Source organism: Dama dama, chromosome 28 (genome assembly GCF_033118175.1).
Source record: "Dama dama isolate Ldn47 chromosome 28, ASM3311817v1, whole genome shotgun sequence".
Classification (NCBI taxonomy): domain Eukaryota; kingdom Metazoa; phylum Chordata; class Mammalia; order Artiodactyla; family Cervidae; genus Dama; species Dama dama.
The window spans coordinates 56,554,682-56,581,547 of record NC_083708.1 but is presented as its reverse complement, the minus strand read 5'-3'; positions in this window follow the sequence as shown (position 1 = coordinate 56,581,547).

Below are 26,866 nucleotides of genomic sequence, written 5' to 3'. Positions count from 1 at the left end.
GCTAAATTCCATGGGGTCACAAAAGAGTCAGCTACAACTGAGTGACTGAGGGCATGCATAATACAATAATTTATTTGACTGTACTTAACATACAATAATATATAATATAATCTTTAGTAATATATAATAATCAGATATCACATTTTTATATGCACTTAAAATGCATTTATTGAATGAGTGGTATGCAAAGCTAATTGTAAGTTCAACACAGGTTCTAGTCAGAAGGACATAAATGTTTTGTGTCCTCCTGAAGACTACCATGGAGAAGAAAATCCATAAAGGAGTGAAAAAGCAAATGAGCACAGTGCCATACAAATCCATTTTTCTAAGTGTCAAGAAGAAGCAATGTGCAAAAATGTAGAATAATTTTGACAGAGAGAGAAAAGATGGTTAGAAAGTACCTGCCAGACTTTCAACTGAGATGTTAAGGATGAGATGCCAGTTATTTAAACATGTAAAGCCTGTGTGTGTGTGTGTGTGTGTGTGTGTGTGTGTGTGTGTGCGCGCGTGTGTGTGTTGAGGCTACAGGGTAGTAGATTGTAATGTTTCAAAGGAAAAATAAAACATCAAGAAAGAGTCTAAGGTAAGTGGGAAGGAAAGTAACCAGAGGAAAAATTAACAGTGAAAGTTGCTCAGTCATGTTTGACTCTTTGCGACATCATGGACTATACAGTCCATGGAATTCTCCAGGTCAGGACACTGGAATGGGTAGCTGTTCCCTTCTCCAGGGGATCTTCCCCACCCAGAGATTGAACCCAGGTCTCTCACATTGCATGCAGATTATTTACCAACTGAGCCAATGAGCAAGGTTGTATAAATCATGGTAAAGATTTTATACTATATCTGATGTTTAATAGGAAATCATTGAAGAATTTTAAGTGGTCCAAAGGCATGATCTGATGTACATTTCAAATGACACATTATTCTGACAGCTGTTTGTGGACTGGTTTAGGGAGAAGAATTGGGAATTGGAGACCTGAAGGGGATGACAGAGGATGAGATGGCTGGATGGCATCACTGACTCGATGGGCATGAGTTTGAGTAAACTCCGGGAGTTTGTGATGGACAGGGAGGCCTGGCGTGCTGCGATTCATGGGGTAGCAAAGAGTCGGACACGACTGAGCAACTGAACTGAACTGAACTGTGGAGACTATTTTGGTGGCTTGACCTGGAAGGTGCAGTGGAACTAGAAGGAGAAAAGGTAGAAGAATGACTGTTTTTCTGCCTTCATCATTTCTAGATGAGTTATTTGTCAGTGTCCCTTTAAAATATGAGGAGAACATGTTTGACTTCTCTTTAGCATGTAGGGGGACACAGAGAAAGTTACTTCTCCTCCAACGATGAGAAGAAAATCTTCACTTTTTTTGAGCCTGTCATCCAGCTGAGGTTGCAAGGCAACTAGGTGACCTGAATTCCACAACATTCCTGGAGGAGAGTAGGACACAAAATTTAACCTTTGGCACCACAGGAAGAGGAGATGGCAGCCACACAAGGATGAAGCAAAGAGGAAACAATTAGAATTTTAATGAATTTTAGAAGGTTGAGGGTGGTAGCGTGACAGTTTGAATCTGTGGACACCTCAGCACAAGAAGAGTCTGTAGTTCTTCACTCCCCTTTCCCATGGACTTTCAAGGAATACTCAGGGAAAGGATGGGGGGTAAGGCAGAGACCTCAGAGAAACCTCTTCGGTGGGGTGGGCAGTAATACTCCCCAGCGGTGGTCTGCCACTGGTGGATAGGCGTGGAATCCACTTATATTCTGGACCCTTCTCTTACATGAAGCAAGAGTTGCCTATGGCTGGGCAAGGGGGAGGAAGCTCTTCGGCTTCCCCCAGTGACCAGAGACAGGGTTATCTGCCAGTGAAGGTGAGAAATGGGGACCCACGCACCCCCAGGGTTTTACACACAAAGAAATGGCAGTTGTCCTGCCTCTGGGGGTAGAGAAGCAAAGTTACTCTTGTGATGAGGCTCCTCGGCAGTTAAAAGCATTTGGCATTAAGGCGGCACATGGGGAATGCTGAGAAAGCTCTCTCTGTAAAGCTCAAGTGCCTAGGACATGCTCAAGACTGAAGCTGAAATGGTAGAATTGAAAATCGCCCTTTGTTTCCACCAGGGTGCTTAAACTGAGAAATGAGGAAAAGCAGTCTAGGCCTAAAGGAAAAAGAGAGAATGTGCGAGACAGCCTCTCTGCTGTTCAGATGTGCGGGAGCTGCAGCTAGTTTAGGACAGAGCAGGAACACTGAGAGACACTCTGCCTTGCTAACTCCATGGTAGCGAGGGTCCATTTGTAGAGAGATCTGACATCAGAGGTGCAGTGGATGTGACTACGGCAACCACAAAACCCAAAGTCAGAACCACTGTTGACCGGTTTGATTCAGCTCTTCAGCCTCCCCCTTCCCCTCCCCACATTAACAGTCTGACTGGCATGCTCATTTCTGGTGTAAATTATTTACCTCAGTCTATAGTGCTCTATTATATGGCATTTAATCAAAAATTGTCAGGTATGAAAAAAGTAAAGAAACGAAATAAACCATGTCAAGAAATAAATCAATCAACAGAATGAGACCCAGAGATGTCTCAGATATTAAAACATTCACACACAGACTTTAAAACAACTATAGTTAATATTTTAAAGTACCTGGTGGAAAAGCTATGCATGAAGAGATGGGGATTTTTTTGCCTACAGATGCAAACTATAATTAAGTGTCAAGTAGGAAGTCTAGAAGTGAAAAATGCAGTGTCAGAGATGAATTCCTTCAATGAGCTTATTAGCTGACAGAACAGGGAAAAAGCAGTAAACTTAAAGATACTTTGATAGAAATCATGCAGACTAAAACAAAAGGAGGAAAAAGTAAGAAAAGAGCATCTAAATCTGTTGGAAAACACAAAATGATATAGTGAAAAGGAAACTGGTGTCACAGAAGGAGAAAAGAGAAATCAGGGCAGAAGAAATATTAGAAGAGACACTGGCTAATAATTCACCAAAATTAATGGAAGAATGAATTACAGATCCAAAGAGCTTAGACAAGAACATACCCAGGCACTTTCTGGTGCTTCCCTGGTGGCTCAGAGAATAAAGAATCTGCCTGCAATTCATGTAGGCCCAGGTTCTATCCCTAAGTCGGGAAGATACACTGGAGAAGGGAATGGCTACCCACTCCAGTATTCTTGCCTGGAGAATTCCATGGACAGAGGAGGCTGGTGGGCTACAGTCTATGGGGTTGGAAAGAGTTGGATACGACTGAATGACTAACACACACACAGGCACTTTCTAGCCAGAATGCTTGTTATGAGCTAATTACACCCCTCACTTCATACGCTGAAGTCCCAACTCCCAGTACCTCAAAAATGTGACCCTATTTGGAGACAGAGTCTTAATATAAGTTCACTTATATAAAGTGAACTCATTCAGTTTAGTTCAGTTGCCCTGTCATGTCCAACTCTTTGCAACCCCATGAACTGCAGCATGCCAGGCCTACCTGTCCATCACCAACTCCTGGAATTTACTCAAACTCACGTCCATCAAGTTGATGATGCCATCCAACCATCTCATCCTCTGTCATCCCCTTCTCATCCTGCCTTCAACCTTTCCCAGCATCAGGGTCTTTTCAAATGAGTCAGTTCTTTGCATCAGGTGGCCAAAGTACTGGAGTTTCAGCTTCAGCAGTAGCCCTTCCAACGTATATTCAGGACTGATTTCCTTTAGGATGGACTAGTTTTATCTCCTTGCAGTCCAAGGGACTCTCAAGAGTCTCCTCCAACACCACAGTTCAAAAGCATCCATTCTTCGGCGCTCAGCTTTCTTTATAGTCCAACTCTCACATCCATATATGACCACTGGAAAAACCATAGCTTTGACTAGATGGACCTTTGTTGGCAAAGTAATGTCTCTGCTTTTTAATATGCTGTCTAGGTGGGTCATAACTTTTCTTCCAAGGAGCAAGCGGCCTTTAGTTTCATGGCTTCAGTCCCCATCTGCAGTGATTTTGGAGCCCCCCAAAATAAAGTCTGTCACTGTTTCCATTGTTTCCCCATCTATTTGCCATGATGTGATGGGACCATATGCCATGATCTTAGTTTTCTGAATGTTGAGTTTTAAGCCAACTTTTTCACTATTCTCTTTCACTTTCATTAAGAGGCTTTTTAGTTCTTCGCTTTCTGCTATAATGGTGGGTCATCTGCATATCTGAGGTTATTGATATTTCTCCTGGCAATCTTGATTCCAGCTTGTGCTTCATCCAGCCCAGGACTGCTCATGATGTACTCTGCATAGAAGTTCAATAAGCAGGTGACAATATACAACCTTGACATACTCCTTTCCCTATTTGGAATCAGTCTGTTGTTTCATGTCCAGTTCTAACAGTTGCTTCCTGACCTGCATACAGGTTTCTCAAGAGGCAGGTCAGGTGGTCTGGTATTCCCATCTCTTTAAGAATTTTCCAGACTGAACTCATTAAACAAGTTAAAATGAGGTAATTTGGTGGGGGGGGGGGCACTAATCAAATATGACTCATATCCTTATATGAAGACAAAATTTGGACACACATGAACAGAAGGAAGTAAATATAGACACAATGGGAATATAGCCTTCTACAAACAAAGGAGAGAGGACTAGAACAGATCCATCTCTTAAGGCTCTAGAAGGGAATCAATCCTGCTAATTAAAACCTTGATCCAGTATTTCTAACTTCAGAACTGTGAGAAAATATGTCTGTTGTTTAAGCCATGCAGTCTCTGGTACTTTGTTATGTTTGGCCCTAGCTACCATAAGGAAGAAATAATACTAATTCTATGCAAAATGTATAGCCATTTTCAAAGAATCTACAATAATACCACTTTTTAAGTATAATTGTGTTGTTAAAAGTTAATGAAGAATTCGAAAAGATTTATATTATCATAGTTTTAAAATTTTCCTCAAAACAATCTTGTTCTCAAATTATCAGGCATACTTCATATTTGTAGATGTGACTTGAGAAATTTAAAGTAAAGCAAAGAGAGCATTGGCAAGTATTTACCCATCTACCATTTCCAGTTGCTCTTATCCCAATAATACTTTTAAAATAACCACAATTAATTAATATTTTTAGCAGAAAAAAAACTCTGAGATTAAAATTAAATTTGTTTGCAAGCCAGTTTAAAAATAGATGACTGTGATTCCAGATTATACATATGAAAAAGAGAAAAAATACTGTTTTTCAATTTGGGAAAATGCATTATTCACCCATTTCTATCACAACATGGATCTACAATTTTTAATTTGCTTATTGGGCACTACTTTAAAACATTCAATTTGGCAAATATTTACTGAGCATCCATCTTATGCCAGAAATTTTTTGAGAGGTTTGATATATGTCACTGCAAAAAGTTTATGTGAAGTTTATATTTCAGCAGGAAAGGGAGAAAATTAACAATAATCTAAGTGTATATATGTGTAAAATGTGCATGTATGTATAAATAAATGTATATGTGCATATATATTCTAATATATGTGTTAGAATTATATTATAAATACACATATACATTTATCTTGGAGAAGGAACTGGCAACCCACTTCAGTATTCTTGCCTGGATCATAATCCAGGTCTGGTTGCAACTTTAATAGCATAGTCTTGGGAGAATGTATTGAGAAAGAGCATTGAGTGGCCTTGCCCGTGTTTAGTGGAAGAGTGAAATGGTCCACGCAAAGTAAAGAGCTGTGCAAATGTCTTGGAACAGCGGTGGTGCCTGAGTTTCTGCAGTGTTTATGGATGAAGCCAATGGGACTGGAACAGGGTGAGCAAAGAGGAAAGCAGTCAAAGCTGAGGTGGGGGTGGGAAGGCGGAGCGAGGCATAGGAGGAAAAGAGCAAGAGGGGAGCACGTCAGGCGTTTTAGGCTGCTGTAACGTCTACAGCTTTTTCTTTGATGTAAAACTTCTTCCCTCCAGTATTCAAGGAGCATAATAAGTAAGGACCACCTAGGGACTGGCCCCTTCCTCATTGAATGTCCAGCAAGGCCATCAGCCCTAGCTTCTCCAGGAAGCTTTTTTGATCACCCCATCCTCTGGACTTAACTCTCTCTTTATATCATGTATCACTAGACTTGCCAGATACTCATAGAACTTCTGTTACATCCTTGTTTTATACATTTATTTAGTAACGTCTCTTCATACATTGTCCATCTCTTGAAGGTAGCGATTTGTCATCCTTGATATGAGCTACCTTGCACAAAAAACCCAATGAATGCTCTTTAATTGAGTAAGGTTTCTTGACTTTATAAAAATACCAATTTCTACACTGCAAGAAACATCTTACCTAAAACAAATGTCAAATAAATGTACCATCACCTTGAAATATATGACTATCAGAAAGTGATATCGGATTTTAATGTTTCTTTGCTGTAAGCAAGCATTTTCACTTTGCTTATAATTGTTAAATGTTTTTGTGAAATGAAAATACTTGGCTAACCAGATTCCCTTTAATCACATTTTGAATGGGTTTTTAAGTCTCACATTCCCTGCTTGTACTAGTTATTCCTTCAGATATAATTTTTGCCTTCTAAATTATTATATTTTTAGTTAAGATACAGTATAATATTCTGGTAGCATATCTACTATATCTTTCACATGAATTGTATATGTTTAACTATTCCATTTTTCTCAATCATATATCTTTTCACTAACTTTCTCATTTTTGTTTTAATGAGAAACTACTAAAAGTCAAGTTACCAATATTACTTATTGTTCTATCATGGGTGCATTGAATTAGAAAATTCAATTATATGTCAATTTCATATCTTCATCCTAGTTTTTCTTACACAACATCCTATATTTAGAGAGTCATTCATGGCCCATTGGGAAAGGTTAGAACTATAATTAGATCTTTTTCTCTAGACACTTGAGCAATGGAATTCATGAAGTTTAGTAGCAGCTTTCCATTAATTGCTCCCTTGTGGTTTTACAGTAAAGCTGTTAACTTATGTACCAGGGCTGCTACCCACAGCATCCTTGCACTGACATTTGAGGCAGTGATTAGAATGTCATTGCTTTCCGATACTTCATTGTTATTCAAGGGACACATTCGACGTCTTTCCCCTCATACTGCAGGGATCACAAATTCATACACACAAAAATATCATCTCTGTTTCTTTATCGTCAGAATAGGGCTTTTGAAAGTGGTTTTGTTCTGAATGCAGTGTTCATACTGGACTCTGTTCTACACAGCGTCACTGTCTTCTCTTTCAGACTAATAGGAACAAAGAAGAATCATTCTTTATGTGCAAAGCAGTGCACCCCAAGGGCAAAACATCTATCAGTATGAAAAATAGTCAAGTAACAACCAAGAAATTGTGTTTTGTGAAAGCTCACAGGTCTGATTGTATGTTTGAGCCAGCACATTGCCATGTTAGTTTTCGCAAATCTTGGAACTTAATAGTTTTGTATTCAAATGTCTTTCTTATCATTTATACTGCCTGCATTCAACTATTTGGCTTGTCCTGTCAAGACCTGCCTATAACTCAACTAGGACTGAAATTTACGGAGCTGGAGAGCACAATTATCCTTCTGTCTCAGAAACAAATTACAGCTGCAAAGCCCTGCTCTCTTCATCCCACTCATTCATTTAAAAAAATTCTTCACCATGTAGCATGAGGACATCATATCATAATGAAAAATACAGCACAGCTTCCCTTCCTGTCTTTTCCTTCCTCTGTTGCTGTTTAGTCACTAAGTCGTGTCTGACTCTTTGCAACTCCGTGGGCTGTAGCCCGCCAGGTTCCTCTCTCCATAGAATTTTCTAAGCAAGAATACTGGAGCAGATTGCAATTTCCTCCTCCAGGGGATCTTCCTGATCCAGGAAATAAACCCACATCTCCTGCATTACAGGCAACTTCTTCCCTGCTGAGCCGCCAGGGAAGACTTTCTTCTTCCTTACTCCTTCTTCATGCGTGTGTGTGTGTCTGTGTGTGTAGCACACATATGTGTATATATATGCATATAATATATATACACCTAATATATATATATTACTTGATTAATTTCATTTAACTTAATATTTCAGATTCTATAGAGTAAGGTGCCACAATATCATTCTGTTATCATCAAGACCATATAGAATTTTCCTTAAAAAAAAATACTTTTTATATATGATGCACCTTAGTGTAGATATTTGATATGTTGCATTCTTGTGAAAAAAAATTATTTTTCTGCCTCCATAAGTGGTTGAAGAGTAGCTGAATAATTGAAATGATCATGATGAAACTGTGTAGTTCAGGGTCAAAAGAAGTTAGAAGGATTATGAAACAGCTGATAAACTAAGCTGAAGGGGAAATTTCCCAACAGTGAGATTATTGAGAGCACAGAAGTTAGAATGGAGACTATATTTAAAAAGTGTCTGAAAAGTTAGAATGTAGAGGTTTTTTTGTTTTTTGTTTTTTTAAAGTTCAGTCTTCACTGGCTATAGACAAGAAAAAATTGGGCATAGAGTTCTCATACTGACATAACATTTTCCTACAGGTCAAGATTTGAACCACTGAAATTTTAAATGTAATTGACATTTGAAGAAAATTGTTTTGTTGAAAGTATTTTACAAATTTGCCTCATGGGGCTGTAAGATAAACAAAATAAATTCCTTAGTCATGAAATGTGTCTTGTATTAGCTGTCACAGTAACAGTTCAGTAACAGGAGACTGATTTTAAGGTTCCAGGAGACAAAGAGATAAGGGCTGTGGGTGACCCTTGTTGGCATGGAAACATGGATATCAGTCAGACACTCACTGCAGCTGCTCAGTCATGTCTGACTCTTTACAACCCCATGGACTGCAGCACATCAGGCCTCCCTGTCCATCACCAATACACAGAGCGTGCTTGAACTCATGCCCATCTAGTCAGTGATGCCATCGAACCATCTCATCCTCTGTTGTCCCCTTCTCATCCTGCCTCCAATCTTTCCCAGCATCAGGGTCTTTTCCAGTGAGTCAGTTCTTCACATCAGGTGGTCAAAGTACTGGAATTTCAGCTTCAGCATCAGTCCCTCCATGAATACTCAGGACTGGTCTCCTTGAGGATTGACTGGTTTGATCTCCTTGAAGTCCAAGGGATGTTCAAGTCTTCAACACCACAGTTCAAAAGCATCAATTCTTTGGTGCTCAGCTTTCTTTATAGTCCAACTCTCACATCCATACATGACTACGGGAAAAATCATTGCTCTGAATAGATGGACATTTGTTGGCAAAGTAATGTCTCTGCTTTTTAATATGCTGTCTAGCTTGGTCATAACTTTTCTTCTGAAGAGCAAGCATCTTTTAATTTCATGGCTGCAATCACCATCTGCAGTGAGTTTGGAGTCCCCCAAAATAAAGTCTGTCAGTGTTTCCATTGTTTCCCCATCTATTTGCCATGAAGTGATGGGACTAGATGCCATGATCTTAGTTTTCTGATTGTTGAGTTTTAGGCCAACCTTTTCTCTCTCCTCTTTCACTTTCATCAAGGGGCTCTTTAGTTCTTCTTTGCTTTCTACTATAAGGGTGGGTCATCTGCATATCTGAGGTTATTGATATTTCTTCCAGTAATCTTGATTCCTTCTTGAGCTTCATGCAGCCCAGCATTTTGCATGATGTAGTCTGCATATAAGCTAAATAAGCAGGGTGACAACATATAGCCCTGATGTACTCATTTCCCGATTTGGAATCAGTCTGCTGTTCCATGTCCAGTTCTAACTGTTGCTTCTTGACCTGCATACAGATTTCTGAGGAGCAGATCAGATGGTCTGGTATTTCCATCTCTTTAAGAATTTTCCAGTTTGTTGTGATCCACACAATCAAAGGCATTGGCGTAGTCAATAAAGCAGAAGTAGATGTTTTTCTGGAAGTCTCTTGCTTTGTTGATGATCCAATGGATGTTGGCAATTTGATCTCTGGTTCCTCTGCCTTTTCTAAATCCAGCTTGAACATCTGGAAGTTCATGGTTCACATAATGTTGAAGCCTGGCTTGGATAATGTTGAGCATTTCTTTGCTAGCGTGTGAGATGAGTACAATTGTGCAGTAGTTTGAGCATTCTTTGGCATTGCCTTCTTTGGGATTGGGATGAAAACTGACCTTTTCCAGTCCTGTGGCCACTGCTGAGTTTTCCAAATTTGCTGGCATATTGAGTTCAGCAGTTTCACAGTTCATCATTTAGGATTTGAAAAAGCTCAACTGGAATTCCATAACCTCCACTAGCTTTGTTTGTAGTGATGCTTCCTAAGGCCCACTTGACTTGGCATTCCATAATGTTTAGCTCTAGTCCAGTGATCACACTATCATGGTTATCTGGGTCATGAAGATCTTTTTTGTATGGTTCTTCTGTGTATTCTTGCCACCTTTTCTTAACATCTCCTGCTTCTGTTAGGACCATACCAATTCTGTCCTTTATTGTGCCCATCTTTGCATAAAAAGTTCCTTTGGTATCTCTAATTTTCTTGAAGAGATCTCTAGTCTTTCCCATTAAGTGTTTTCCTCTATTTCTTTGCATTGATCACTGAGGAAGGCTTTGTTATCTCTCCTTGCTATTTTTTGGAACCTTGCACTCAAATCGGTATAGCTTTCCTTCTCTCCTTTGCCTTTAGCTTCTCTTCTTTTCTCAGCTATCTGTAAGGCATCCTCAGACAACCATTTTGTCTTTCTGCATTTCTTTTTCTTGGGGATGGTCTTGATCACTACCTCTTGTGCAATGTCATGAACCTCTGTCCATAGTTCTTCAGTCACTCTGTCTATCAGATCTAATCCCTTGAATCTATTTCTCACTTCCACTGTATATTCATAAGGGATTTCATTTAGGTCATACCTGAATGGTCTAGTGGTTTCCCCTACTTTCTTCAAATTAAGTCTGAATTTGGCAATAAGGAGCTCATGATCTGAGCCAGGACAGCCCCCGCACTTGTTTTTGCTGACTGTATAGAGCTTCTCCATCTTTGGCTGCAAAGAATATAATCAATCTGATTTCAGTATTGACCATCTGGTGATGTCCATGTGTAGAGTCTTCTCTTGTGTTATTGGAAGATGGTGTTTGCTATGAGCAGTGTTCTCCCTTGGCATAACTCTGTTAGCCTTTGCCCTGCTTCATTTTGTACTCCAAGGCCAAACTTGCCTGTTATTTCAGGTATCTCTTGACTTCCTACTTTTGCATTCCAGTCCCGTGTAATGAAAAGGACATCCTTTCTGGGTATTAGTTCTGGAAGGTCTTGCAGGTCTTCATAGAACTGTTCAACTTCAGCTTCTTTGCCATTAGTGGTCTGGACCTAGACTTGAATTACTCTGATATTGAGTGGTTTGCCTTGGAAAAAAACAGAGATCATTCTGTCCTGTTTGAGACTGCACCCAAGCACTGCATCTCAGACTCTTTTGTGGACCATGATGGCTACTCCATTTCTTCTAAGGGATTCTTGTCCACGGAGTTGATATAATGGTCATCTGAATTAAATTTGCCCATTCCAGTCCATTTTAGTTCATTGATTCCTAAAATGTCCATGTTAACTCTTGCCATCTCCTATTTGATCACTTCTAAGTTACTTTGATTCATAGATCTAACATTCTATGCAATAATGTTTTTTACAGCATTGGACTATGCAATATTGTTCTTTACAGCATTGGGCTTTACCTCAGATATAAAGTAAAGAAGATATGGTGGAGTAGAAGGACATGCACTCATGTTCTCCTGCAAGATCTCCAAAATTACAACTTGCTGTTGAACAACCATCAACAGGAGAATGTTGGATCCCACCATAAAAAGCTACCTCATGTCCAAGGGCAAAGGAGAGCCCCAGCAAGTTGCTAGGGGGGTGAAATTGCATTTAGAATCAAACCCCATACCTGCCAGAGGTGCTTGGAGGGCTCAAACAATACCTTCTGCACTCCAGGAGGCCCCAGAGAGACTGAGACAGACTTGCCTTTTGAGGGTCTCCTGCAGAGGCACAGATGAGCAGTGGCCTGCCACAGGGGCAGGGGCTCTGGATAGAGCAGACCTGAGTGTGGCAAAAGCCCTTTTGGAGAAGGTCACCATTAACCCCACCCCAGAGCTGCCAGAACTTACACAGGACTGGGGAAACAGACTCTTGAAGGCACAAACAAAACCTTGTGCACACCAGGACCCAGGAGAAAGGAGCAGTGAACCCCACTAGAGACTGACCCAGACTTGCCCGTGAATGTCCAGGAGTCTCTGGTGGAGGCGTGGGTTGGCGGTGGCCTGCTGCAGGGTCAAGGGCACTGAGAGGGGCAGTGCAAGCATGGGACCTTTTGAAGGAGGTCACCATTATCTACATCACCTCCATCATAGTTTGGTCTCAGGTCAAACAACAGGGAGGGAACACAGTCCTGCCCATCAACAGAAAATTGGATTAAAGATTTACTGAGCGCCGCCTCCTCCCCTATCAGAACAAGACCTAGTTTCCCCCACAGTCAGTCTATCCCATCAGGAAGCTTCCAAAGCCTCTTATCCTTATCCCTCAGAGGGCAAACAGAATGAAAACTACAATCACAGAAAACTAGTCAAATTGATCACATGGACCATAGCCTTGTCTAACTCAGTGAAACTATGAGCCGTGTTGGGTAGGACCACCCAAGATGGACGGGTCATGGTGGAGAGTTCTGACAGAATGTGGCCCACTGGGCAAGGGAATTGCAAACCACTTTAGTATTCTTACTTTGAGAACCCCACGAACAGTATGAAAAAGCAAAAAGATAGGATACTGAAAGAGGAACTCCCCAGGTCAGTAGGTGCCCAATATGCTACTGGAGAAGAGTGGAGAAGTAACTCCAGAAAGAATGAAGAGAGAGCCAAAGCCAAAACAACACCCAGTTGTGGATGTGACTGGTGATGGAAGTACAGTATGATGCTGTAAAGAACACGGACATATCTGCTGCAAACTCCTCCTTAGAAAATAGGGAATGAAGGGGCCTGTTAGGGGAGTACAAATTGTTGGGTGAAGGGAATAAAACTGTCATCCAAAGGTGTAGATCAAGCAGTGTTGGTTATTGCAGGATGATTGACCGTCAACAGACCAAATTGGGGGAGGGATGTGAGAGTTTTAAGGGGTGTGAAATGAAATGGACAAGAGCACCTAAGAGCTTAGGAATGTTGGGATCCTGCATTAATTTCTGGTCAGAACTCAGAGTTTGTGCAAGTGATGAACTAAGAGCATGAGGTCTCGTGCAAAAAAGCACTTCCTGAATGAGAAAAACCCAAGTGGTTTGAGATAGACAGTAAAGACTCTTAGAACAAATGCTCCAAAGTGAGGGCTCACTGGGTTTGAAAGAATCAGCCTAGAAATTAGTGGAGACACTGAGACCGTCAGGCCCCTTTGATCTTCAGAACTTGAGAGATTAACTCATATCTTATTTTTAAAGATGAAACAACATAAGAAATATTTGAGATTGGATGTGAAATGTGAACACTTTTGTTCCATGTGCATTTATTGATTGCCTTCTCTGAATGCAAAGTGCTGCTCTAGGTGCTTGGGGTTTATCAATAAAAAAGGAAGACAAAGTTCTCTGCCCACCTTGAACTTACATTCCAGTGTGGGTAGCATCAAGTGCCCAGTAAGCTAGTAATGAATGGGTAAATTACATAATATTTCAATGGTAACGAGTGATATTAAAACAAGAAAAGTAGAGCAGTGTGAGGGGCAACAGCCATGCTCCATGGAGGGTCAGATTGCCACACTCAAAGCAGAATCTGAATAAGGACTTGCAAGAGGTAAGGGAGATGACTTCTGTGGATGTTTATGGCAAGAGCAGTCCAGGCAGCAGAAGGAAGAGTGAGCACAAAGACTTTAAGGCAAGAGTCTCTTTAAAGAACCACAAGGCAAGTATGGCTATTGACAAATGAGCTACAGGGAAAAGAGTGGGACAAATGTAGACATACATACCTTCTCAAATGTTTTAGCTCAATAGGTCTTTCAGCTATTGAACTCTCAGGAAGAGAAATATTGAAAGAATTAAGTTTTAAAGCAAACAAACAAAAAACACTGTTAAACCAGAAAACCATTAAAAAAATCAGAATTATGATACAGCTTATACGTAAAGGTATGAAATGTGAAATTTGAAAAAAATCTGTATTTTAGTTAATAATAACGTGACATGAAAAAGTGACTGTTAGTTGCCCAGTCATGTCTGACTCTTTCCAACCCCATGAACAGTAGCTCACCAGGCTCTCCTGTCCATTACATTCTCCAGGCAAGGATACTGGAGTGGGTTGCCGTTCCCTTCCCCAGGGGGTCTTCCTGACCCAGGGATTGAACACAGGTCTCCTGCCTTGCAAGCAGATTCTTTACCATCTGAGCCACCAGGGAAGCCCTTATCTATTTTTAGATTCTAACAAGAAATTGAATCAGGAGATGCAGCCCCAAACTTTCTCTGTTGCTTTTCCTTGGTCTCCACAGGTTGACACTTTTGACTTCCTCATATGTAAGTTTTGGATTTGATGTTTCATACCCCAGTTTATTTAAAACAATTAAATATTGATCATTCTTTCCAGATAGGCATTAATTTAATGTCTACCTACTTTTCCTGTATTTCCACGGGTAAAAAATTCCCACCTTGAGATGTACAAAAACACAACTTTATTTTCTAGAACTCAATTCAAATTACTGACTGGTCGCTTACTCTTAATAAGAGTAAGTCAAATTACTTACTCTTATTATTCCCAATGACTGCAAAAAATATAAATAGTTGAAAAATACTGTAATCCTGTATATTGAATCTTTTGTGTGAGTATTTGAATTCAGGCTGCTGCCCTCTTTTCTCTTCCCCACAGGGCAGATGGCTCTGACATACCGTCGCTGTCCTCCCCATGTCCTTCTTGCTGTCCTGGTTCTGGTTTAACCTGTGGCCTGTTACCTCTTCTTACCAGCCCCTTCATTTCCTTATGCCAATCACCCCTCCTTGTTGGTTTTTGTTGACAGCAGTCAGTTGCTGCCCATAAAGGAGCATGTTTCTCCTGGGAGTTGAGTCTTATTCTCCATCCCACCACTAGGCTGGAGATTCAAGTCCAAGAAGAGGTACAAAGACAGGCCTCAGCACATCACAAATTAGAGCTCTCTTGATTCCTTTTCTCTCCCACCACCTTCTTCCCATCAGTTTTGCCTTCAACCCATTCTGGAAAGGATTTTTAAATGTCCTCCTAGGATAGACAAAGCTGCAAGTATTTTGCATCCAGTATCTACATTAATCCATATTAATAGGAAAACATTGTTCTTCTGGGTTGCTAGACTCTGGTTCTTGATATTTAAAGAGAAATTTCTTGAATAGCTCTCATAAATTTTGGCTCTTGCAAAGAAAAGCTTCGACTGTCACAATCATTGCAGCCGAAATAATTTTTAATACTCATCTTGCAATTCAACCTTGAAATTATAATCACCCAATCACTGGATGCTTCAGCCAATGAGTGGAGTCCTATGAAGCAGCAGGACAAAACATAACCAATTTTCCATAAAACACATATTTAGCTGAATGCTTTGCTTACTGTTAGTGCTTAACAATTATACTTTTTGCACTGAAACGTATTTCCAAATAATGTGGGGCAAGTCACCTTACAGTTAATCTAAGAAAGTTAGATGTTCCTGCATAAATAGGAGGTTCAATTGTCATTTTTATTTTCCAAATCATTCTGAGATGGAACATTCATAAGGATATAGCTCTCTTCTAGTTTGTAAAAATGCTTAATGAAGACAGGTAATACAGTCTTATATTCTTTTGGCTAAACTACTCAATGATCTATATACCAAAATTACAAAACAGGTGACTTCTTTCAAGCCATTGAATTCCAGCAAGAAGCATGAGGTGGAGGAGAGGGAGCAGAAGAACTGGCTGAGTCCTGTTTTCTCATACAAAGCTGTAAAATTTTAGAAAATTATTATGCTAAGTCTCAGGTTCAGCACTTCTGAAATGGGGATTTAATATCAATCTTATGTACTAATTGTGAGCTTACCTAAAGTAATCTATTTCAAAGTTCTTTGTGAGCATTTTATAATACACCTTGTTACCATAGATTGCGATTATGAACAATAAAAATAACAGCCAGTGTTAATAAGGTAATACTTTAAAAAAAATCCAGGTTAGATTTATGTCATTTCAGATGTGAGCTCCCTACTATAACCTTGCAAACTGTCTGATTTGAAAGAACTTTAGTCCATATCAATTGAAGATCTACTGTAGTCTGCAGTACTTGTCAACTCAAATGCACATCATACATTTTTTTTTTTTTTTTGCTTTTAAAGACAGACAATAGTTTTAGACCATAATGACTGAAAGAGGAAGAATGAACAACAGACAGTACTGTACAGTAGAAAAAACATGTTCATTTGTGTGAAGTTGATCTATAGAAATTATATATCAATGAATAGGTAACTTAAATAACACTGATTTCTTTTAAAAATCCCTTATGAAAATCTGACAGCTTAAGTAAAATGAGTGTCTATTTCACTTACTGAGTACATAAAGTATTTAATAGCTTATCTAGAATGGGTTGGGACAAGTGCTATAATATAATTATAGTATATATTTCTTGGTTCAAGTTAACTGAATAACTGAATGTCATATTAACTTGGTGAGTTAACAAAGCGAATGAAGTGATGGTTAAACTCTGACCTTGGCTTTCAAAAGAAAAGATTGATATAATATTGTGCCTGATATTTTCCCTACTTTGTATTAGAGAATTTCCATGTGACCTTTAATTGTAAAGTTCGAAAACAGCTTTGAGAAATACTGTTTTAATAAAATAATTTTAAATGAAGATCATGCACCTAGTTTTAAAATCATTCCACATCACTGAAGGTATAAAATTAAAAGCAAAAATTTCTCTCCATACCACCTCTTCCCAGGATCGTTTTCTAGGGGTGGGTATATATATTTTTTAATGTATTTAGCTGTTCTATTGAGTACAGATATTATTCTAAGGTGTTTGTGCCTCTATTTCTTTTTTTTAATTGAGATTTAATTGACATATAACAGACAATTTTCTGTGTGCAATGCAATAATTTGAAATATGTGTGCATTGCAAAATGATTACCACAACAAGTTTAGTTAATGTCTATCACCACACAGTTACAAATTTGTGTGTATGTGTGTATGTGTATGAAATCTGAACTTTTAAGAGTTACTCACTTAGCAACTTTCAAATATATAACCGGTGTTCTTAGATATAGTCACCATACAGTCCCAGAACTTTTATCTTATACCCGGAAGTTTGTACTTTTTGACCATCTTTACGCATTCCTCATCCCCACTTCTGGAAACAGTCAATCTATTGTCTGTATCTATGAGCTCATTTTTTTCCCAAGGTACTGTTTTTTCTTTTTCTAGATTCCACATAAAAGTAAAATCATACAGTATTTGTTTTTCTCTGTCTGACTTATTTCACTTAGCACAATGACCTCAAGGTCCAGCCATGTCATCTCAAATGACAGAATTTCCTTCTTTATATGGCTTAATATATTTATATTATATATACTTATATGTGTATATATGTGTACATAGTACTTTTATATATATATATATTAGTATATATGTATATACATATATACTGCTTTTTAATCTATTCATCCATCAGTAGACACTTAGATTGGTTCCACATCTTGGCTATTGTAAGTAATGTTGCTATAAACATGGGGATGCTGATATCTTACTTCAATTTCTTGATTAATTGATTTTAGATACTTAGTCTACTTTCTACCTCTTTTGCTGCCCTAATACTTAGAGATTTTCCTAATTAGCCTATTTTTGTTTTTTTTTAAATACTATTGGTGATTATCTTCATAACTTTAAATAATGCTCTTCAACTTCTATTTCTTTGTTTATCTGCATTATATATTATTGATTCTTTCCAAGCAATTCCAATGTGCTGCCAACATTAAATACTGTATGTGTATTGGTTAGTCTAAACATTGAAAACCAGTAAGTAGCACTTACAAGTTGCATTTACAGCATTATGATTATACAAATATTATTAGCTAGAATACAAAATGTGTGTGTGATTATATTTCTATTTTGCTAAACTTATGTGGCAGAAATCATATGTGGTTTTTATGTGGTCATGATTCATTAAGTCATTGGTCACATGATCGAACTCAATCTCCAGACCCTAACTTCTCCTCAGAGGTCAGGTGGTTGAATGCTCCAAACTTCTGAAAATCAGGTGGCTGGTGTTTCTGGTGCCCAACCCCCAACCTGGAGTTCTCTAGATGCTCCCCAGGGATACCTCATTAGTATAACAAAGCCACCCCTACCACTCAGGACGAGGCAAGGGTTTTGGAAGATCCATGCCTGGAACCCAAGACAGGTGTAGTGAGGGACTGAGAAGAGGGAAATAAGAGTGCTGCTTGATTTTGTGCAATAAGAACTTACGGTGGGGACTTCGCTCTCTGTTCAGTAGTTAGGACCCCACGCTTTGAAGGCACTGGACATAGGCTCAATCCCTGGTTAGAGAACTAAAACCTGACATGCCACCTCGCAGGGCCAGAAATTAAATTAAAAAAACAAAAGACAAAACAACCTTACGGGGGCCTTGTCCCCACAGAACGGTGCGGTGCATTCCACTGTAGTGGAATTTATCAGCAGCAGGGAAGACAGAGAAAACGGTTTATTATTTAATATCTTTATCCTCTTGGAGGAGGAAATGGCACCCCACTCCAGTACTCTTGCCTGGAAAATCCCATGGACAGAGGAACCTGGTAGGCTACAGTCCATGGGGTCGCAAAGAGTCAAACGACTGAGTGACTTCACTTTCTTCTTCCTTTCTTTATCATGCTTTTAACACTTTTTGAGTCCTTTCTATAGCTAGACTGAGAGCACAACCCGAGTTCAGTGAGGAACTCCCTCTCTTCCTCACCCAGACTAAGTTTTTAAAATTAAACAGTTCTGATTTTAGTGGGAAAATATGTGGTATTTTAACAAATAATCTGTATTGACAGCAGTACTTTTCATTACATCAACCATCCCATAATAATAATTTCTGTTATAATTCTAGTAACTAGTATTTCCTGAGGGCTTACTATGAAAGTCTCATTATGTGCTATGCTTCACATGTAATGTTCCAATTACTCTTTACAACAGACCCACAAGAAAGGTACTAATATTATTTACATTTTCATGGAAACCAAGGCCTAGAGATGTAAAGTAAGTTGCTCATGTACATGCAATTAGTGGTACCACTAGAACTTGGACAGTTCTCTGTTTGACCTCAAATCATGCTCCTAATTGTTATGATATATTGATTGTTCTTTGTATTTGGTCTATAGACAAAAGTGAGGACAACAGAGAATAATAGAGACCACTGAATCCTGAAGACACTAGAAGGATGTAAAATGAGACTTTTTTCCAATGGATGGCAGCAATTTATCATTGTATTGGAACAACCTTCCGTTTAGTCACTCAGTAATGTTCAACTCCTTGCGACCCCATGGACTGCAGCACGCCAGGCTTCCCTGTTCATCACCAACTCCTGGAGCTTGCTCAGACTCATGTCCATCAAGTTGGACATGCCATCCAACCATCTCATCCTCTGTGAAACAACCTTAACATATAATTATTGCTGGTTAGTTATTTGGTCTCTTATTTTAAGGAAAAACCAAATAAGTCCATCCCTTTGCTGCCTGTGAGATAGACTTTCCTCGGTAACACCTTCGAGGATGACTTTTGGGACACTTAACAGTGATTATGTTTATTCTCTAGTGCCACATTTGCTACATTTTTCAGAGGTTGGAGTTGCGAGAATAGAACAAGTGTGCAGCTAGTCAGAACAATTATTTGGTGCTTCAGGAAATTTGTATATATCTAACTGGAGAACAGTTATCATAAAATACCTTACTGAATTTGAAAAGGTTAGAGGGTTTGGGGGGTTATCACATACAGCTTCTTCATCTTGCTTGAGGTCATCCTAACAGAACAAGGAATGAAATGCAGGGAAAATGGTTCCACGTGCTTGATGGTTCACAATGGTGGGCATTTGATTTATCCAGTCTTTGTACTTTTATGCAGTGGGGGGACATCTTATCAGAGTGCTGCCAACCATCTGTATTTTAAAGGTGTTACAGTATCAGCCTGGGTCGCATTTTCTATATCTCTTTTATAATCTGCCCAGCTTCCGAGAAATTATTGCCATTTCCTTCTTCTACAATCAAAATGTCAGTGCCTCCCACCAAATAGGTTTTGCTCCTTGACTATGAACATGGAGACCCGTAAAAATGCTCATGTGAATCAAGTTTATAGTGACAGAGCAGTGGCCTTATTTTACTTGAAAATACAAGAGCCATCTTTTTTAATAGATTAAAAACAACCTTTTTCAAAGGGAAGAGAAGAGTATTTTACTCCATCAACAGATCACTTACTACAACTTCTGGGAGGATGTAAAGCAATCACTGTTCCAAGTAGAAAAATCTTTCCTACAGCAAACAATATCAGGTTCTAACAGTTGTGTGCAAATCCTTCCTAGCATTTGTGAATATCATCCTGCAGCTTAAATTCCATACTATGAATTCTGTAGACACCTGTCTGCTCCGTTCTTTTTAGTACCATCTCCCCTTCCTGAGAACAGAGCTGGGACCAGTTGTGGGAAACCGAAAACAGAGTCTCTTCTACGTTCTCCTATTTGTGCCACAGATACTTGGGCTGGGCGGAGCTCTCACCCAGAGTACAGGCTTGGAAAAAACCTCAGCCACACTGAAAGCAGAGAATTGTGAGAAACTGGCAGTCCCTTTTCAAATATATTTAGGACGCTTGGAACCCAATTAGAGTAATTGAAGCTAGGCAATTTAATGAAAAAATTGGATTTAGTCTGCTTGTTTTCCCATTCATTAATTTTACTGAGCTTGCTCTCACTCCACTTTCTCTTTCTCTCTCTCTTTTTTTTCTTTTTGTTTTGAGGAGATAAACAGCTTCTTCTTTTCTCCTTCCTGCCACAATGTGTTCAAAATGCCAAAAATCAAGTCACTTCTCACTTGGTGAGAGGACACGAATGGTACCTGACCAGTGGGAAGACCTGATAGCCATACAGAAGTGCTTATCCATGGACATCACTGGGTCCTGGTAAAATAGATTTAAAAACAAATGTTTTCATAGTTTCAGGTCAGAAACTCACATGGAAAAAAAGCTTAAAAACAATCACAATCAAGGTATATTTCTTTCACTTATTGTAAATTTTTCACTTGAAAATAATCAACATTTTCAAGTTCTCAACAGAATGCTATTTCTATTTTTATCGCTTCTGTTAGTCTCCAGGTGCCATTTTTGATATTAATGTTAATTTTTTACATATAGTGTAAAAATGTTGCAACTGACACTCCAATACTTTGACCACCTGATGCAAAGAACCAACTCATTGGAAAGGACCCTGATGCTGGGGAAGATTGAAAGCAAAAGTTAAAAAGGGCAGCAGAGGATTAGATGATTAGACTCATCACTGACTCAATGTACATGAATTTGAGCAAACTCTGGGAGATAGTGAAGGACGGAGTAGCCTGGCGCGCTGCAGTCCATGGGGTCACAGAGTCAGACATGACCTAGAAATTGAATAGCAACAACAAATAATGCAAATTTAATGCTCTGATGTGTGAATTTTTAACGATGGTGGTTAAAGAGTGGCATATTAGGAGCCAAAAGGTATATGCAAATGTGTATAGAGTAGTCATGGTGTTTCGAAGAGTAAGAATCTTATTATTAAAATAAAAGAACTAAAAAACAAAAGGACCAAATTCCCAGAAGCTTGCCTCCCATGTGAAAAAACAAAACAAAACAAACAAACAAACAAACAAAAAAACACCTGTCATTGGGTTATGGTTACCTGAATGATCTTTCTCTCAATTCTGAGCTAGGTAGCTACCTTATCACTGACTCCTAGAGCTGTTTGAGGGTGGAGTGGATCTCCAGTCTTAAACCTGAATTTATTCAGATCCCCAACACACCCTTACCCACACATATGCATAAACACAGCCTAAGACAATGTGGGCTGGTGGAAACTGACTGAACAATTTACAAATTAATGAATTAGCCCATGTTTAAATTTCCAACTAACAAGGTAATCGTTTATTTACCTAACAAGCTATAGTTTGATTACAGGCCATTATTGCCCTTTAAAAAATGAAACTGTTTCCATATCCAAACTAGGTTTGTATTCTATGCTATATTTCACATCAAGGAGGCACTTCCCAAAGCTAACAACTCTCATGAACATACAGAATAAATTTTGTATTTACCATTTGGAACTTAAATCTAGAAAAACACATGTGCTTATTTTATTGTTTTTAAAATATAATCTGGTATACAGTATGATATAATGAAATAATAGAAAACCTGGAGTAACTCAGAATTCTTACCTTACTGCCACATCAAAAGCTGTGTGATCTTGGGCAATTGGTCAACCTCTTTGAACTACACAAATCATACTTTGAACCTATAATATTTGAATTAGGATTTCAATAAGCCTCAATAGAGACTGCAAACCCTTTGAGAGCAAGTCTCACAACTTAAACAGTCCATCATAACAAATTATAAACAACAATTACAGGTTCCCCACCATTGCATTTTCAGGGTCTACTTGTGGTTGAGACATGTCAGGTACATTTATTGAGTGAAAAACTAAAAAGTAGAAAAGAAGACAGGTTTTGAACTAAATGGATACATGTTGAAATGTTGGTACTATTATTAACACTGGGAATCAGGTAATCCACAGTAATCTCTTATCATCTCAGGTTTATTCCATCTATAAAATGGAAAGAATATACTATACACTTCATGGAATGACTGAGAGACTTCCAGAACTCTCTGTCAACTGGAGTTGTCTTTGGTTTAGATAATCTTAGGAGGTATTAGAGGCTGTGAGATGTTTGCCAGCAATGTAGAACTAAGCAATATAATGCCTCAAAGTTGAAATAAGTATTATGACAAGGAACTTTATGGGTTAAAACATTTTCCTTCATTGCTCCATTTTCCAAGGTCTATTTCCATATCAACTTTCTATTACACCCCATTGTAAAAGCCAGAATATTAAAATGGGAAATAGAAGTGACCCATAAAAGAGAAAATTGCATTCAATTTGAAGTTCTAATCTAGTGATCTTGCATGTTTAAGAACACATGATATGTTTTGGTATACTACTGAGTACTTATCCATTCCCACTGGGAGAGGTTTACTTTGGAGCTCCTGGCATCTTAGCATCAATGACATTTGCAAGAGCCCAATATCTCTGCTGGATCATAGAAAAAGCAAGAGAGTTCCAGAAAAAAACATCTATTTCTGCTTTATTGACTATGCCAAATCCTTTGACTGTGTGGATCACAATAAACTGTGGGAAATACTTAAAGAGATGGGAATACCAGGCCATCTGACCTGTCTCTTGAGAAACCTGTATGTAGGTCAGGAAGCAACAGTTAAAGCTGGACATGGAACAACAAACTGGTTCCAAATAGGAAAAGGAGTATGTCAAGGCTATATATTGTCACCTGCTTATTTAACTTACATGCCGAGTATGTCATGAGAAACACTGGGCTGGAGGAAGCACAAATTGGAATCAAGATTGCTGGGAGAAATATCAATAACCTCAGATATGCAGACGACACTACCCTTATGGCAGAAAGTGAAGAAGAACTAAAGAGCCTCTTGATGAAAGTGAAGGAAGAGAGTGAAAAAGTTGGCTTAAAGCTCAACATTCAGAAAACTAAGATCATGGCATCTGGTCCCATCACTTCATGGGGAATAGATGGGGAAACAGTGGAAACAAAGACTAACTTTATTTTTGGGGGCTCCAAAATCACTGCAGATGGTGACTGAAGCTGCGAAATTAAAGGATGCTTACTCCTTGGAAGGAAAGTCATGACCAACCTGGATAGCATATTTAAAGCACAGACATTACTTTGCCAACAAAGGTCTGTCTAGTCAAGGCTATGGTTTCTCCAGTGGTCATGTATGGATGTGAGAGTTGGACTGTGAAGAAAGCTGAGTGTCGAAGAATTGATGCTTTTGAACTGTGGTGTTGGAGAAGACTCTTGAGAGTCCCTTGGACTGCAAGGAGATCCACCCAGTCCATCCTAAAGGAGATCAGTCCTGGGTGTTCATTGGAAGGACTGATGCTGAAGCTGAAACTCCAATACTTTGGTCACCTGATGTGAAGAGCTGACTCATTGGAAAAGACCCTGATGCTGGGAGGGATTGGGGGCAGGAGGAGAAGGGGACGACAGAGGATGAGATGGCTGGATGGCATCGCTGACTCAATGGACATGGGTTTGGGTAATCTCCGGGAGTTGGTGATGGACAGGGAGGCCTGGCGTGCTGCGATTCATGGGGCCGCAAAGAGTCAGACACGACTGAGCGACTGAACTGAACTGAACTGAATACCCTCCCTAACATTTAGCATAAAAAAATCAGACTCCTATTTGGAGAGGTGAGCTATTCCTGCTACAATTATTTAACAGAACTCAAATCCCAGCACAAGGGGCTTATATTTCATTGGAAGGCTCTAGTTTAGGTTCTACATTGTTCAGAGATTAAAAACAAATACAGGTTCAGTTCAGCTACTCAGTTATATCCAGCTGTTTGGAACCCCATGGACTACAGCATGCCGGGCTTTCCTAGCCATCACCAACTCCCAGAGCTTACTCAAACTCCTGTCCATCAAGTCAATGATGCCATCCAACCATTTTATCCTCTCTCATCCCCTTCTCCTGCCTTCAATCTTTCCCAGCATCAGGGTCTCTTTAAATGAGTCAGCTCTCTGCACCAGGTAGCCAAAGTATTGGAGTTTCAGCTTCGGCAGCAGCCCTTCCAATAAATATTCAGGACTGATTTCCTTTAGGATTGACTGGTTTGATCCCCTTGCTGTCCACGTGACTCTCAAGAGTCTTCTCCAACACCACGGTTCAAAAGCATCAATTCTTCAGTGCTCAGCTTTCCTTGTGGTCCAACTCTCACATCCATACATGACCACTGGAAAAACCATAGCCTTGACTAGAGGGACCTTTGTTGGCAAAGTAATGTCTCTGTTTTTCATTATGCCGACTAGGTTGGTCATAGCTTTTCTTCCAAGGAGCAAGTTTCTTTTAATTTCATGGTTGCAGTTACCATCTGCAGTGATTTTGGAGCCCAAAAAATAAAGTCTGTTGCTGTTTCCATTGTTTCTCCATTTATTTGCAATGAAGTGATGGGACCAGGTGCCATGATATTAGTTTTCTGAATATTGAGTTTTAAGCCAACTTTTTCACTCTCCTCTTTCACTTTCATCAAGAGGCTCTTTAGTTTTCCTTTGCTTCCTACCATAAGGGTGGTATCATCTGCATATCTGAGGTTATTGATATTTCTCCTGGCAATCTTGATTCCAGCTTGAGCTTCATCCAACCAGGCATTTCACGTGATATACTCGAAATATAAAGTTAAACAAGAAGGATGACAATATACAGCCTGATGTACTCCTTTCCTGATTTGTAACCAGTCTGCTGTTCCATGTCCAGTTCTAACTGTTGCTTCCTGACCTGCATACAGACTTCTCAGGAGTTAGGTCAGGTGGTCTGATATTCCCAGCTCTTTAAGAATTTTCCACAGTTTGTTGTGATCCACAGAATCAAAGGCTTGGTGTAGTCAATAAAGCAGAAGTAGATGTCATTCTGGAAGTCTCTTGCTTTTTTGATCATCCAATGGATGTTGGCAATTTGATCTCTGGTTCCTATGCCTTTTCTAAATCCAGCTTGAACATCTGTAAGTTCATGCTACATGTACTGTTGAAGCCTGACTTCGAGATTTTTGAGCATTACTTTGCTAGCATATGAGATGAGTGCAGTTGTGTGGTAGTTTGAACATTCTTTGGTATTACCTTTCTTTGGGATTGGAATGAAAGGTGACCTGTTCCTGTCCTGTGACCTCTGCTGAGTTTTCCAAATTTTCTGGTGTATTAAGTGCAACACTTCCACAGGACCATCTTTTAAGATTTGAAAAAGCTCAACTGGAATTCCATCACTTCCACTAGCTTTGTTTGTAGTGATGCTTCCTTCACATTCCAGATGTCTGATGAGTGACCACACAATCATGGTTATCTGGGTCATGAAGATGTTTTTTGTATAGTTCTTCTGTGTATTCTTGCCACCTTTTCTTATCATCCCCTGCTTCTGTTAGGACCATACCAATTCTGTCCTTTATTGTGCCCTTCTTTGCATGAAATGTTCCCTTGGTATCTCTAATTTTCTTGAAGAGATCTCTAGTCTTTCCCATTAATTGTTTTCCTCTATTTCTTTGCATTGATCACTGAGGAAGGCTTTCTTCTCTCTCCTGGCTATCTTTTGGAATCTTGCATTCAAATGGGTGTATCTTTCCTTTTCTTATTTGCCTTTAGCTTCTCTTCTTTTCTCAGCTATTTGTAAGGCCTCCTCAGACAATTATTTTGCCTTTTTGCATTTCTTTTTCTTGGGGATGATCTTGATCACTGCCTCATGTTACAGTGTCATGAACCTCTGTCCATAGTGTTCAGGCACTCTGTCTATCAGATATAATCCCTTGAATCTACTTGTCACTTCCACTGTATAATCATAAGGGATTTGATTTAGGTCATAACTGAATGGTCTAGTGGTTTTCCCTACTTTCTTCAATTTACGTCTGAATTTGGCAACAAGGAGTTCATCATCTGAGCCACAGTCAGCTCCTGGTCTTGTTTTTGCTGATTGTATAGAGCTTCTCCATCTTTGGCTGAAAAGAATATAAACAATCTGATTTCAGTATTGACCATCTGGTGATGTCCATGTGTAGAGTCGTCTCTTGTGTTGTTGGAAGAGGGTGTTTGCTATGACCAATGTTTTCTCTTGGCAAAACTCTGTTAGCCTTTGTCCTGCTTCATTCTATACTCCAAGGCCAAACTTGCCTGTTACTCCAGGTACCTCTTGACTTCCT